Genomic DNA, 17,534 nt, shown 5'->3' on the forward strand with positions numbered 1-17,534 from the left:
TTAGCAAATGACTAAATAGACTGCAAATGAGAATCAGGTTTCTAATTGTTAAAGAGTGACAAATAAGGAAAGGGTAAGGGAGGCTAGAATAAACCCTGTGGTGTTGGATTGGAATCAAGGTATCAATCTGAATTCATATATCAATTTGAAGTTATATATATATGTAGATAGACAGATGATAGATAATGTGTGTGTGCACATGTGTGTGTGTATACACACACACCCAGATAGATAATATGAAAATAGAGATACTTGTATATTTTTATGTATTCGTATATATATTTTTAGCTCTCTCTGCTGAAAACACAATGAGGTAGCTTGGATAGTGATAAATGCACCTCATACCAAGATTCTGGTTTCTGAATACCATTATTAATACCAGGAACAAGAACTCCATGGAGAAATGACTGATTCAAGCCTGAGACAGAGGAAAGTAAAAGATGGGTCTGGAGCATTTTGTGGTGTCAGAAAGTAAGATATTACTCCAAAAATTGTATGGCCATGTAGGAAAAATATAGGAGACAGCTGGAAGGAGTACCAGTGACCAAATATGGAACACTTTGAGAAACAAAACTATTAATGATAGTAATAAATTTTAACCCATAGAATAAAATAAATATCCACAAGTTCACACTGATGTATGTATATATATGAACAAATAACCAGATAAATACATAAATGAACGAGAAGAACAGCTCTTTCTTATACTCAAATTATAGTTAATAAATGTAGAGGGAATGATGGGAATAGAAAATGAACAATCATCAAACACCACAGTAACTGGTGGAGTCAAAAATTATTGATGGATGCTAAAATTAGTATGGGAAAATTAAACAAGAAGCAGAATATTTGAACAATCTCAAATAATTACAAAGGGAAAAATAGTGATTTTGCAGCTATCATTATAACATTATATCATCAAAGTTAGCATCCCCAGTAGTGAGACACACAGATTTGTTTGTACCTCTAATATGTACTTAAAATGCCATAATATCTCTCCTGAAGTGTTCTTGTCAAGAAATACATATCCACAGTCTAACCATGAGAAAATATCAAACAAACCCTATTTGAGAAAAATTCTACAAAATGACTGGCTAGGATTTTCCATTAGTTCAAGGTCATAACAGACAAAAAAAGACTGAGGAACTATCTTAGATTAGAGAAGAATGGGGAGATATGACAAGCAAATGCAATAAGCGATCCTAGATTTGAATCTGGACCACAAGACAATAGGCAATATTTGAATACGAGTCTATAAATCGTTAGTAGCATTGTGACAATGTAAACTTTCTGCTTTCAATAATTATACTCTAGTAGTATAAAATGTTAACATTTGGGGAAGCTGAGTAAAGCGTATATGGTAACTCATACTGCTATGTTTGAAGTTTTTTGATAAATAAGATTTGATAACACAGTTTTATAAAAACTTAGTTTGGACATTTCTGAACCTCTTTTTTGTTTCCTTATGGAAGAAAGTTGCTTGTTTAGGGATAATACTAATTCAATGGGGGTAAGATTTACACAGGACCAACCCTAACATTCATAGTGTGTGGCACAGGAAACAACTTTGAATGGCCATTTCAAGGAACAATATACTTAAGTGTATACAATGAGTAAAATGGATGAACTACACAAATTAATGAGTTGAAAAACCATAGAATCATAGAATTTTCTCACTGTAAAGGCTCTTACTTTCATAACTTTTCATAACTTTTCAGTTCCTATGGGTAAATACCAAAGAGCATGATTACTAGATCACTGTATGGTAAAAGTACGTTTATTTTGTAAGAAACTGCCAAGTATCCCACTAGCCACAAATGAGAATTCCAATTGTTCTGATTATCACCAACTTCGGTATTTCAGTTTTGGGATTTTAGCCATTTAAATAGGTGTGTAGTGGTATCTCATTATTGTTCTAATTCAAAATTCACTGATGACATCGAATGTGTAGCATATTTTCATATGCTTATTTCACATGTGTCTATTTTCTTTATTTAACCATAGTAGGTTTGTTGTTTTTTTTAACCAAGGCCTGCTAACTCTTGTCCTCCTGTGTCTATTGATGTTGTCTTTTTTCTTTCTTTCTTCTTTTTTTGAACTTTTGATCATTTAGTCTTTTTCCTGGTATGTCCAATTATTTTTTATATTAAAATTGGGAAGATACCTCCACATTCTGGATGTTGTTATCTTTCTCCTGAAAAGATTTACTATGGCCCATGGCAGACAGTTACTATAGGGACTGGAAACCTTAGTCCATTCTCAGTTTGAGCTCATTCAAAGCTGTTTTTAAGTCTCTGTGAAGGGTGCTCTATTTCTGTCTTGGCCTTCCTCTACGGGCGCTGGTTGCCCTTTAGGATTACCATGTGAAAGTATGGATTCTCCCTATTCCCAACTACACTTGTATTTGTTAGGCTTTAAATGTAATGGTTCCCGCAGCCCTGTGAGACTAAAGATACACTTAGCTTGTCATTCCATTAGTTGTAGCTTTTAGCTTGAGCTGTTGCCCTTTGGCTTCTGTGGTTATAGTCTTTTGAACTACTTGGCTTTTCAGTTCCTAGGCTGTACGATTTGAATCAGCAAATGCCCAAAGGACAAAAGCTGCACCAAGTGTCAAGCTTGCATCAGTGTTTCCCTTCTCTCCACAACTTGGCCCACATGTCTTGGTGTCTCTCTAACATTCAGATGCCAGCGAACAGATGTTTTCTTACTTTATCCAGCTTTTCTAAAATTTCTTTAGACTTCACCTGACCTTATGTTATTATTGAACTATCATCTCAATTATCCCAGGAAGAAAATTTACAATTTTATGTTTTATTTTTTTATTTTCTATATTACCTCAGTTTCTGTAGAGACCTTTTACCTCACTGTTCGGTCTAGTTCCTGTGTTACCAGTGAGATGGAGATAAGGTGGAGGCTAAGAATACTGGGGGGAAAACACTGATGAATGATATGTCTCGTTCTTTTTGTTTTTTCCTCTCCTTATTTATTACTCTGGAAGCCTACACCTGCCTTTCTTCATTTGACCCAGTTGCCCAAATAAGAAACCCACTCTGGTAAAGACCTGACTTTACTCTCATCAATGTCTGCATGTTAGGATTAGCTAGATGATGAACACCATGCCAGAGTTCTTTGTGTGAGACTTTTGCAGACTTTTGTTAGCCCTTTAGTTTGCCTCTTGCAAACACTGCTCAGATTGTTGAGGTTTTCTAAGATTCTGTAGGTCAAACCTCTCTACCTGCATACCAGATGAGTCCTTCTCTCTTTCCTGACTTCACTTGTGAGAGGTTAGCCCTCGGTTCTTCTTTTTCCCCATCCAGTCATAATTGTTCATGAATTCCAAAAGGCCCTCAAAGTATCTGTCAACCCCTTCTCTCTTCTCTTTTTCATCAACATTGTTAAATATTAACCATATATTTGCATACCTCTTTCTTACTTACAGTAGAATATTGGAAGGCTCAATCATTAAGTGTGAGCCCCACGAAACTAGGACTCATACAACACTCTCCTCCAGGCCAAAACTTTTGATATCCACTGAGTTTTTTTATACTATCTTATATGTATCTAAATTTGTAATGATTTAGTTAATTCCTGAGTTACGTGACAATAAGAAATCAGTCAAATTAGCACTACAGAAGTGCAGCTTAGACCTAGGGACCAGAACCAAGGACCACAAAAACCTGTGAACCAATAAGTTTCACTTGTACTTCATGTTTAACAACTGCTGAGGGTGAATGGGAAGTGAGGGAAAAAGAGTTTAACTTCATATCACAGAAACTTGCACTAAAATGAAGAGGAAAATGACCCAGTTCCTGGTTCAAGTCACTGTAATCTGCTTCAATAAATAATAACAGCACACAAGGAAAACAAACACTATATGATAGGAACAATGGATAATTAATTACCAGATCAGGGAGGACAGATTACACTTGCTCTGGGATTTCATTAAAGAAGGATTCCAAAAAGTACTGGCTTCTTCTGAGAAGACTTCTCAGAACAGGTAGCATTTAAACTGAGTCTTGAACAAGTATATAGAGGGTAGGGAACAGGCCTTCCGGGCAGGGAACAGGCACAGTGTCAGGAATGGCACAAAGGCCTTATGGAATAGGGGACAAAACTGGCTGAACACAGGAGTGCTACGTGTTGGGGAATATGGGGGAAGGCTGGCTGAGGTTGGTTAAATGAAACATAATTAGACGGAAGGTAAAGTAGGTGGAAATACACATGGAAGACTGTGGAAAGCCCCTGAAGATGGAGGTCAGCATAATAATATGAAGAACTCAGTGGTACTTTGACACTGTATGAATGTCTAGGTTTAAAAAAATCAGGAAAACACAATAAAAGAATAAACTACTGATATAATGATATGTAACCAGAGGCCAGATACCAAAGAATACACACTGTGTGTTTCCATGTATGTCATATATGGTGATAGAGGTCAGCTTAGGTGTTGCCCTGGGAGAGTATGGAACAGAAAGAAGTAACAGAGAACCGTGTAGGGTGTTAGAAATATTTTATAATATCTTGATCTGGTGTTGGATACATGGGTGCATAGAGATGTAAAAATTCAGTTATTAGCAATGCAGTTAACCTAGTAGAGTTTTTTTAATGTATGCGTACATTAAAAAAACTCTAGTAGCTTCATTAGGCTGTCAGCTGTATGAAGTAAATTTTGGTCAAGGAATAGCCAAGGTAGTAATGCAGTAATAAGTTATAAATGTATTCACTGTGCTCTAGAATGTCACAATTGGAATACAAGAAATATGTGTAAGAAAAAAGACAAATATTCAATATTGATGGTTGGATGAGCTGAAAAAATTAGGTCACTCTACTTTCAATTTAAGAACTTGGCCAGTGTTTGGATACGTTTGAACAAAGAAACGAAAGAAATACAATTTTTATTACGCATATGCTATGTATCAATCCGTGACTTATATTTTGACACATATAAACATGGGAAATATTGCACCTTGTAACTGAGACAATGAAGATGAGGGAGGTAGCTGGTTTTAACACTACAGGCTTAGAAAATCATCAGCTCATAATCGTAGGAAGTCTTAAGTCAGAGGAAAAGAATCAAGAGGAAATAGTGGTAAGTGCCAGGAGCTTCTGGAAACTACATCAGAGATGAAGACTCCAGGATTGTTGAGCTTTAGAAGAGTCCCAATGACTCAGGTAAAAACAGAGGGCTTAAAACTGAATCCTAGGGATATATGTATGCATATAGCTGATTCACTTTGTTATACAGCAGAAACTAACACAACACTGAAAAGCAATTATACTCCAATAAAGATGTAAAAAAAACCAAAACAAAACAACAAAACTGACTCCTGCAAAGTAACAATTGTTAGGACAAACAGTAAAGAATTATAAGAAAAATAATCACATGCCTGTCCCAACAGAGAAATAGCCTAAGCTCCATCTCACCATTTCTCCGATTGGCCTTTCACAAAATACAGTCCCATCAGCTGAATATAGGTTTGTCAAGTAACTATGAGTAAGACTGAATTAAACAAAAATAAATCAATTCCTTCCTCCAAAACTTTTCAGAGTATACAATGTAACAAAGTAAAACTTGAATTTCATGTTAGGATGTAGAGTACGGCTCTTCCCAAATGCTTCTGTCTTGTAACTACATTAACATCATCTAAAACCAGTGTTCTGCAGGACAGAGATTGTGAAACACTGCTCTCATCATGTAAGATATCAAGTCCTTCTGAAAATCCATTCTTCCTTCTGCCCTTTCTCGTGTTGTCCCTGTCACCTGGAATGTCTGTCCTAAGCTCCACCTGCCAAAACCCTACCCATTTTTAGGATCCAAGAGATAATAAAAGGCTTACATTACTAAAAGGCAGAGAAAGAAATCCCTTCCTAGGGATCTACATTTCCTTCCTAGGGAAAAGAAAAATTGTAAAGTATATCACAATGACCTTAAATCTGTGAATATAACTATGCTGTGTTACTTTGAGTTCTGTAAAGGTCAATGTGCTACAATATACATGGATATGAATGTCTGATCTCTTACAAGTAGAACTTACTGATAACTTTCATCATGAGCGAGGTTAATGATTAAGGGAGCCATTGTATTTGGCTCAGCCCTTATAACTAGGGAATATTAAAATTGGAAAGGTCCCTAGATATTAGCAAATCTATCCACCTCATATTCTAAGTATGGAAACTGAGACCTTCATAGATTGGATATTTATATTAACAAAGGAAAAGGATATAAGATATTGGCAGACCTACCATTTAGATTAAGAATTTTGAGATTTTTATAAAATACTAGGACATTATGTCCACTGATATTGAGACAATGTGTTTCTTAGTCATTATTTTCTATTGCACTGACCAAGCGAGGTGGCAGTCAGTAGTTGTACAAAGGGAAAAAGAGGGCTTCCCTGGTGGCGCAGTGGTTGAGAGTCTGCCTGCCGATGCAGGGGACACGGGTTCGTGCCCCGGTCCGGGAAGATCCCACATGCTGCGCAGCAGCTGGGCCCATGAGCCATGGCTGCTGAGCCTACGCATCCGGAGCCTGTGCTCCGCAACGGGAGAGGCCACAAAAGTGAGAGGCCCGCGTACCAGAAAAAAAAAGAAAAAAAAAAGAAAAAAAAAACAAAGGGAAAAAGAAAACTTTAGGAACTCCCAATTTATATACACAGGGAAATTCATCATTCATGTTATTTAAGCTAACTGGATGCAGTTTATCAGCTACATTGAGGAATGGTGAAGTGAAGTGTCTATACACTTAACATGTTAGTTTGTGTCATGACCTCCCTCTTGTTCAAGTGAGTTAATGGTTAGCACTCAACTAGGCACTTAAGAGTTCATTATAAATCTGGACTAAACTTTTATTTGTGGCATCTTTATTCTTCTTTGCTGCCCTTAGGCAGAATTAACCCTCTTCTATTTGGTAAATGCAAGTATTAAACAGGGCTAAGGTTTCACAAGTTCTTTGGCCTAAACATGGGGGTAAGGGAGACCAATGAGCTGGAGTACTTCTAGACTTAAGAATGGTCAGATTGAGGAAGAAGAGTCTTATGCCAGAGGTGAAAGAAGACTGATTATATTTACCTGTTTTTAAAAATTAAAACCCTTTTCAATGTTCTCAAGTGATCAGGAAGTACATGGGTATGCTAGGAAGTAAGGGAGTCAAGCAAGAATATTCTCTCAGAGATTGTGGATGGCAATGAAGAGGAAAGGAAGATAGAGTCAATCCTAGAAAAGGTTTTGGTTGGCCATAATAATGAAGTCAAAAGGAAGAAGATGAAGACGAAGATGAAGAAGAAGAAAGGGGGGGTGGAGGGGGAGGGGGGAGGGGGGTAAGAGGAGGAGGAGGAGGAGGAGGAGGAGGAGGAGGAGGAAGAAGAATGACACACGCAATGGGAAAGAGAAAGCAAGAATAGAGAAGCGAAAGGGAGAGTAGAAAAATGAGACAAATTTGGAGAAGGAAATGAGGAAGAAAACTGGGTGAAAGAAGGAAGCACTGATGGTAGAACACTTGACACTCAAACATTAACACGATGCACATTTAAGATGTGCCATCAATGGCCATGGTCATTACCCTCAAATAGTTTACAGTATGTGTTTCAAAGACATTTATAAATTGAAAATGCCATTAAAATAAGTGCCAGTGTATAAGTGTTCATGGAATTATATGGGAGAATAAAAAGTCCCCCGTCAAAGAGCCTTCTGAGACATAGGAAAAAAAGGAGAAACCTAAAAAGCATAAGACTCTTCCTATTTTCATTTCAAATGATACATCCCAATCTTGATGATCAATCAGCGATTTAAATGTCAACCATAAACACAGTATTTTATGAGTTGCTATGCAGTATGCTATACTAGAGCAATAGAACAGAGAGGACCTCAAACCCTCTGTTCCCTCAAATTGAAAGGCACGCTTCCTGACCCCTCCAGACCACTACTGGACACAGGGAACACACACTAATGTTTCAGGACCCCAACCAGCAGTCACCTGCTTTGTGATTACTTCCATGACACACCCCCACTAACACCACTGACTTTCCTGCTCCTACGGGACATGACATATATTTCCTATTTTAACACATACCACAGTGCATTATGATTGCAGATAGATGTTCTAACAACTTAAAATAGAATGATGACTTTTTTGCTCTTTACATCTTGTTATTTCCCTACTCATAATACTTCTTGAAGAGAAACAATAAAAATATAAACAAACACAAAAAACAGACAATATACAAAACGTGTGCTTTGCACCTTAACACAAACTTAAGTAAAATTAGTTCTGACAGTATCCGGCATGACAAACTTCCATGGTACAAATGAGAATGGACCAAGGTTTGAGCAGGTACAGGAGACAATCCAGGCATGAACAACACCAAGGAAAGGTAGACAGACATGGTGTGTAGGAAATCACTAGACCAGTGTGATGGGAAGAGACTTAAACAAGACTGAAACTCACTTTCTAAACCTCCATCTCCAATTGGACAATTCGCAAGACACAGGTGCACCAAAGTGGCCAAATATTCAATCCCTTTAATGGGGAGGAACAGTTTAAAATTTTATTGCTTTAGTTTGCCCCAAAAGCAACTATCAAATGTTGGCAGGACACAATGAAGGCTTACCTTTGTTAACATAGTTAAGTCTCTCTCTCACACAACTAGCCCACTTGGCTCCACGTTCCTTAGCACACCCGACGCACTTACACAGCATTGATGAGCTTTAAACAACTGGAAGGTCACATCTTTATTTCTTATCGCAGGAACACAATATCTGGAAACTTTATTGCTATCAGAAGATAAAGCAAAATTATTGTAAAATTAGTCATTTAAACCATACATTTTATCACCATTAAAAAGCATCTGCTCTGTGCGAAGGATTAGAAATGACTCCTGTCCTTAAAGCCTCATTAAGGAGGAAGATCTAAAAATTCAAAATTTCAATGACATGAGATAAAGAACCATAACCTTTATGCACAGAGGTGCCTATGGAGGCCAAAAGATATATCTAAGTGACGGCTTCATGATAACCCTGAAGTACAATCAAGACAGATGAGGCTATTGAGAGTTGGAGTAGGAGGTGCATTAACTGCACAGGGAGCACCTCTGCAAAGACACTCAAGCCTGACACCTGCTGGGCTCTGTAAATACTGCAGGTGGGGATGACTAAAGACCAGGAGTCCAAGTGTGAGAAGAGACAGAAATAAAAATAGAGATGTTGGCCCAAGCAAGCCTGGGAGAGAGCATGGCTTGTATCCCACAGGTGATGAGACCTGGGGCTACCACTGGCTGAGTAAGGGTGCCTCCGCTGATTAGAAAAAGGCTCCCTGCTGCTGAAGGACCGACTAGATAAAGGGAGTGATCACAAAACGCTCCCCTTCCTCAGGGCCACAGAGCCCAGGTGGCTTGGCTGAGCACAGTTCAGATTACAGGCCTCTGTGCAGAGCACATGCTGGGCGGCTAGTATGCACTAACTCTGTGTGGGCAAGCCATTAGCAGCATTATTTTAGGCATATCTTGTCATGTTAGAAGATCACTCAACCCGAGTAGGCAGATGAACTTAGAGGCACTGAGACCAGGGGCCGCGAAACCACCCAGGAGTTTCTACCATAGTTGGGGCAAAATGTAATGTGGATGAAGAAGCAAATTTAGGAGGAGGCCGAAATTTACAAGCTAGACCCACTGGATGAAAGTCATAAAGAAAGTTCAGTGAAGGAATTCTGAAGAGAATGGGCTCTGCATTTTTCTTACAATCAATGTAAATATTAGGCAAAATTAACTACAGTGGCTTTTAAGGTCCCTTTCAGCTCTAATATCTTTTGATTTCTAACTTATTACTCTGGTTAATTAAAGTCCCTTCAGAGGTACAGAACAGTTCCTACACCTGAATGGGATGCAAAGAATAATCTGACTTCTCTTCACCAGGGGATGAGTTGAACTGTCCTTGCAGAAGAGGTAACACATGGTGAGAACCCCAGATCCTAGAAAAGGGCCAGGCACACGATAAGTATTCAGCTTTTTGAAAACAAATGAACAATCATTTCCTCTCCTACATCTTCACACCCTTTCTCTGCTGGCTGCTTTCTTTCAGCTTATAAACTTCCTCAATATACCCACTTAAAAAGCCCTCAGACCTATGATTTTTTGGATCTTCTTGTGGGTAACCTAAGTCTCTCCCATGCCTTCAAACACCTCTCCTCCTCAAAAGCCCAGATCTGAACCTTGGGCCCAGACCTGTCTACCAGGCCCCTCTAAAGCACTGAAGATGAAGTAAGATCCTCTCACCACCCCCAATCCCTTCCTACTGTGCTCTGTATCCCACAAAAAGATGCAGCTGTAAAGTGTCACCCACGCTTGCTGCCCTCCCTTTTCTAACTGGTCACCAGGCCTCACCCATTCTCTCTCAGATCTGCAAAATCCAGTCCAACCTTTTATAACTTAAGTGGGAACCTTAGATTACAATTCACCCTGCACCCAATCAAGTGCCTTGCACATGGAGGTCCGAGTGAGTCTCTAAACCACAAGTCCATCTCACTGTTCTTTAGGGTTTCCCACAGCCTTCAGGATAAACATCTAAACTTGTGACAGGACAAACAAGGCCCCCTTCTCTTGGGCCCCACTAAGTTTCCAGTATCAACTCTCATTTCTTTCCCAAACCCTGAGTTCCAGTCCTATACCTTAGTTTTGCCATATTTTCTTATATTTCTCAAACTTTGACACACACTGCTCCCTCCTGCCACCCCAGGAGCTTCTACATATCCTTAGAAAGGATGGCACCTCCTCCAAGAAGCCTACCCTGAACTTTCCCTTCCAAGATTCTGTGCTCTGCAAAGGGGAAAGGTGGGGGAGGGGAGGGATCCATTAGGAGTTTGGGATTAACATATACACACGACTCTATATAAAACAGATAATCAACAGGGACCTACTGCTTAGCACAGGGAACTCTAGTCCATATCCTGTAACAAACTGTACAGGAAAAGAATCTGAAAAACAATGGATATATGAATAACTAAACCACTTTGCTGTACACCTGAAACTAACACAATATTGTACATCAAATAACCTCCAATATAAAATAATAATTAAATTTTAAAAAAATATTCTGTGCTCTGTAGCACCAGAACTCACTTCTTCCAGAGCACTGACTACTATGCTTGTGTTTACCTGCCGCCCAGTAGAAGGGGAGATTACCTAGGGCAGAAGCATCATCTCCAGCAGCCCTTGGTTCTGACAACTCATTCAAGTGCCAGGCTACTTTACACACATAACCTGCTTAATTAATTCTAAGAACCCACAGAAAGAGTGGTTTTTAATGTCATCTTACAAGTGTGGGGATTGCAGTTCAAAAGTAACCTGCCCAGGCCACAGACAGCATAAGTCCTGGAATTCAAACCCTAAGCTGCCTTCACACCAGTGCTCTTTCCACTATATGATACGACTACTGAAAAACCGATTTTTTTTCCTGAACCCTATTTTAATGGAAAGGAAATGAAGCTGGGATATACCAATTTCCTAATCGCTTTGGCGTGTACCAGGCAAAGTCATTCAACAGAGCAGGTAACATCTGTGCAACAATTAACGATGCTCCAAACTGTCCTAAGTGTTCTACATTGTAGGGTCTACAAACATTAACACAGTGCGACCTTGTAACCTCCAGAGAGAGTGAGTCCTGTTCAGCCCATGCTACAGATGAGAACACTGAGACCTAGAAGCCTTAAGGCACTTGGCCGGGGTCACCGAGCCGGCAGGAGTCCTAGGCCGCACGCCCCATCCAGCGCACACACACCCGGGCACTGGGCACCGGTTCTAGTGCCCACCCTCCACCTTGCACCATCTAAAACCCCACTTCGCAGCACCCACATGAGAGCCCCTGGAAGCGGGAAGTACAAAGCTGTCTCAAACAGATGAACCAGTTTGCAGGGCAGAAGTTGAGACACAGATGTAGAGAACAAATGTATGGACACCAAGGGAGGAAAGCCACGGGGGGGTGGGGATGGTGGTGTGCTGAGCTGGGTGAGTCGGATTGACATGTATACACTGATGTGTATGAAATTGATGACTAATAAGAACATGCTGTATAAAAAAATAAAGTAAAATTCAAAAATCAAAAAAAGAAGAATACTCTCTACTGTCCTCCACGCCCCCTGGAACACTCACTGTAAATATCCAGGAGGTGCTTGCAGAATGAATGAATCAATGAACAAACAAGCTCACTCATTTCAAACGTGCAGTCACATGCGTACTCTGACCTTCTGAGAAGTTAAGCTTCTAGAAGGAGCCGATTTTCTTAATGTATTCAGCATCGAGTCATCACAAAATATGAACTCTTACAAAGTACTGCCCCCTCACTTCCCATGAGAGAGCAAAATTCCTCAGCAGGGAAATGGGAGGGTAGCAGACATTACCCGCAAACTTTAGGAAGGCTGCGGCTCGCTGAGCACTTCACTAGGGCCCCTGACCGCCTGCCTGGTAGTAGGACAGACATACCAGGAATGGCTGCTGACCGGCAGAAAGAGCGCCTGGCCAGGCAGGCAGCACACCCCGCACCCTGCCAAGCGAGGTCCGGCCAGCAAGGGAAAGACGCTCTCCACTGCAGAACCGCCCACCACTAGAAAGCCAGGTCCTGCCAGGACCTGGACACACGAGGCCTTCCTTACAAGGGTTACAAATCTGTGGCCTTGCTCTGCCTCGAATAAAAGACAGTGATGGGGACAACGTGACCATCTCCAGATGAACTTCCAACTTCGTTTCAAGTGCCTGGGTGCTGGGTCACAGTGGATTTCTAAACTCTTCCAATATTCAAAAATATCCATTTCTAAGATGCAGGGGGGTTGTTAAACAGACACTTAGCACTGACCCCAGTCCCACTCCTGAGTATTTTCTCAAGTGAGGTAAAAACCCCAGTTCACATGGAAAACTGCCCTGGGATGTTTACAGCAGCTTTATTCCTGATCCCCTCAAAAGTGGAAACATCCCACAAGTCCTGCCACCCGCAGGCGAATAGACAAATGGAAAATGGAATACAACACAGCCAGAAAAAGGAGTGGCTTCTCATACCCGCAACAACAGGGATGACGGACTTCCCTGGTGGTCCAGTGGTTAAGACTCCGCGCTCCCAATGCAGGGGGCCCGGGGTCCATCCCTGCTCAGGGAACTAGATCCCCCACGCTGCAACTAAAACATACTGCACGTGGCAATGAAGATCCCATGTGCCACAACTAAGACCCAGCACAGCCAAGTAAATACCTAACTAAATAAATATTTAAAACAACAACAAAAAAAAAACAAACCCGGGAGGAATCTCAATAGGTTTTGCTGAGCCAAAGCAGCCAGAATCCAAAAGCTACATGCTGTTGTTCCGCTTATCTGACTTTCTGGAAAAGCCAAAACCTTAGGGACAGAGAGGAGATTAGTGGCCAAGAGGCTAGAGGCACCCTGGCGCCAAAGGGCAGCAAATGGGATGACAGGATTGCTCTGCCGCCTGATGGCGATCAAAACTCCTACAACTGTGCACTACAAGTGAACTATGCTTCACGGCTACTAAGGACACACAAATTATTACATTTTGAAAAATGCGCCGGCCAGCCACCCCGTGCATGACAAGTGCAGTAAGAGGGGCGGGGAGGCGAGGCAAGTGGATCAGCTGGAGTTCTGAAGGTTCTCCCCACTTTCAGTTTCCCTCCCCTGGCATGTCTCCCCGCCTGGCCCACTGCTGCTCAGGCCGCCTACCCGGGACACCCGGAGTTACCCAACCGGAAAAGCCAGAGCCCAGGCTCAGCCACGCCTCCAGGCACAGGAAGGGCAAAAATAGAAAGTGCCAGTGCGCAGTGGAGGGCTGGAAACCCTCGGACCTCAGATAACTGCGGAGAACCGGGCCTCGGCGTCAACATTGGCTCCCAGGCGGTCCCAGCGTCCCAACCCCGACCCCGGTCGCGACACAGTTTCCACAAAACTGATACACACGGAGCCCGCGCGAGGGGCGGGTCGCGCGGGCTTCCCCGCCAGGTCGCCTGGAGGCCAGTCCCCGGCAAGCTGAGCGCACGAAAGGGCGCCCCAAAGGCGCAGGCCCAAGGCGCACGCTGCGCTTTCCCTCCGGAAGGTGGGCTGCGGGGCCCAAGTGTAAACCCTGAGACAAGGTACACGCACACCACGCCGCCACAGGGGACGAGAGGCCGGGCGCCCACCTGGCCGGACACCCTGCATTTCTGGAATCACCGGACTTCTGTGTAAATTTCCCTTTGGCGTGTCATTTTCCAAAGGCCACTCAAGATCAGGGGACGGAACGCCTCCTCTCCAAGTGTCCTGCCAGCCCACCCACTCAAGATCAGAGGGACAAAATGCCTAACTAAAACAAAACAAAACAGAAACACAAAAAACTGGAGAGAGGGAGGAAAGAGTGCCCTCAAAAATAAAAAAAATACCTAAGCACGTTGACAGTGCTAAGAATAAACTACCAGGAAACAGAGTCCCTACATGTCAGATCCTAAAGTACAGAAGGGCGAGCCCGCCGGCAGTCCAGGCCAGGGCGGACCGGGGTCCCCAGCCCTGCAGAGCCAACCGCAGACCGGCTCAGGCGCCCCTCGGAAGCGCGGGGTCCCTGCGGCCGAGTCTGCGCCCCTGGCCGGCGCCGGCTCCCCTCTGCCCACCCTGCGCACGGGGGCTGGAAACGGCCGCGGAGAACCACGGCGTGGGGGGGGGGGAGGGGGGCTCCAAAGAAGGTCTGGCGACTTGAGTCGCTCCATTGCTTGGTGGGCTCAGAGCGCGCCATGGGGGAAGAGGGGCGTGGGTCCGGGAGGAGGGGACGGGTGGCACTTACGTAGACCTGCAGTGGCCACAGGCAGACGGCGGGCTCGGCCCCCACAAGCGACTCCAGCCTCAGCTCCAGCTTCTCCGCCATGTCTTCGCGTGCGGCCCCCGCCCCGTGCTAGTCTGGTGCTTGGGGGAGGGGCGCGGCACCGCCGGCGGGGGCGGGGCAAACGGGCCGGCGGGCGGCTGAGGGGAGGGGGCCTGGCCTGGGCCTCAGCCGCCGCCGCCGCCGCGCTCCCGTCCGGCCCCCGGCTACCTCTTTGTGGTCACAGGCCCCGGGCCTCCAGCGCTGCTGCGAATTCGGGCCGGTGTGAGGCGAGCACAGTGAGCCGGGGGCCGGGGCAAAACACTCACGGTACGCGCGGCCCACCCCATGGACTCGCCCGCTCTCACGACGCACGCACGCACGCACGCACGCACGCACGTCTTCGGCTGCCCCCGGCCACCCCCACCGGCCCGAAGTGGGGACCCGAGGAGAGCCCTCGGGGCCTGGGGTGGCGGGTTCGTCTCCCGCCCTTGACGTACCGTGACACACACACACACACCCTCCCCCCCAATAAGAAGACTATATAATTCCTCATTAAATATGACAGCCGGAATCCCTGCTTCTGTTCACAAAAATGCCGTGTATTTAGCCTATGCTAGGCACCAGACCGCGGACGCTCAGTACTGGCAAAAAAGGAAATGCCCTGCCCTTATGGCACTGCCATTTTAATTGGAATAGTAGTGACAATGGTCAAGGGAGAAAATAAAGTGTCATCGTCGCCACGGGGATGGTTAATCTCATGTGCGCACTGCGTGGGGCCCCGGCAACCACAAACATTATTCCAGATGTGGCCAGGAAGGTATTTTTCGGAAGAGATTAACACTGAAATTGGTCCATTTTGCGTAAAGGAGATTGTCAATGCCACGGCGTGGGTGGGCCTCGTCCATCAGTTGAAGGACTGGAGAGAAAAATGAGGTTCCTTAGAAAGAGGGAACTGTTCCTCCAATGGCCTTGGGACATCAGCTCTTCCCTGTGTCTCCAGCCCAGAGTCCTGCCCTGACTTGCCTGCCTCACGGTCACGAGTCAACTCCTTAAAACAAAACTATATATGTAAAAATACTGAATATATACAAGCCTATTAATTTGTATATGTGTGTATACATATTATATATGTATACACGTTTATATGTGCGTGCGTTTGTAGTATATGTGTAAGTACTATATACAGTATACATACAAGCCTATATGTGTGTGTATATATTGTATGCATGTATGTATGTGTATATATATAGTATACATATTATAAATGTGAACATGCTGTATATATACACACACCACATATTGATATATGGTGTGTGTATATATACAGTATATGTACACTGTATGTATGTATGTATACAGTGTATATTTATATATAGGTGTGTATATATGTTGTATACCTGTATGTGTATACGTTGTATAGGTATTATATGTATATATGTATATACTATATATAGACACACTTGTGTATGTATTTATATGTGTATTTACATGCACATATTTACATATAGGTGTGTATGTGTGTGTATACATTGTGTATATGTATGTGTATATATCTTATATCTATGATATATGTATATATACGATGAATTTATATATACAGTACATATATATTTTTATGCTACATGCTTTTCTATGTAGGTGTATATGTGTGTCTATATGTACGTGTATGTATTGCATATATTATATATGTATGCATACTATATATATATACACACCTAAATATCTTTGTATGTGTGTATATATGTATGATATACATGTACCTATGTGTCTATTGCATGTTATACGTATGTGTACATACTGTATATATATAAACTATGCATTTTATGTGTGTATGTATAGTGTATATGTATGTGTGTATTGTATATGTGTATATGTGTGTATACATACTGTATATATACAAACTGTGCATTTTATATGTGTATATATGTGTGTGTGTTGTATATACTATATGTGTATATGTCTGTATGCATACTGCATATATACACAGCTGTATATTTTTGTATGCATGTACATATGTACGTGTGTGTGTATATATCCACACATAAACCCTATGGATTCTGTTTGTCTGGAGAACCCTCACTGATACGGACACTTATGACAATTGAGCACCTGCCCTTTGCCAGCCAGGGAGCCAAACACTTGTCTTTTCGGTGTCTGCCTTAAGTGTCACAAGTCCCGGGAGGGAAGGTGATGCCGCTCCTACCAGTTGAGGTGCCTCAGGGTCAGAGAGGTGCACAGCGCGGGGGGCTGGAGCCTGGTGGAGCCCAGGTGGAGTTCTAGCAGCAGTACAGCCTAGCAGTCCCACTTCCCCGGGTGCTTCTCGCAAAGATGCCGAGGGAGAGACTGGGTCTGAAGGAGGGGATGAGGAAGCTTCCTTGGTTCCCAAGCCCAGACCAAGGCTGACTCATCAAGGGTGTTAGAGGTCAGGACTGTGGTTACCCTGGGGGTGGGGTTACACAGAGCCATTCCCATTCTGAAAAAGTATCCATTCTGCTCTTGTTTGTATGTTTACCCCCCTCCCCCAAATCTTTTACAAACAGATTCTCTTGGCTTCTGGGAGCACACACGGGGAAGTTGTGTGTGAGAGGGTGCAGTCCAGGGGACAGGGAGGATAAGACCCCCACCCTTAGGGCCAGGAGTGGCTCAGCTTTGTGAGCTAAGGATGGCCCGCGAGGTCCCAGAGAGAAGAGTCCCTACTCCATCCCTGCTCCGTGCACCCC

This window comes from Mesoplodon mirus (genome assembly GCF_964341445.2).
Source record: "Mesoplodon mirus genome assembly, contig: SUPER_3_unloc_3, whole genome shotgun sequence".
NCBI classification, from domain to species: domain Eukaryota; kingdom Metazoa; phylum Chordata; class Mammalia; order Artiodactyla; family Ziphiidae; genus Mesoplodon; species Mesoplodon mirus.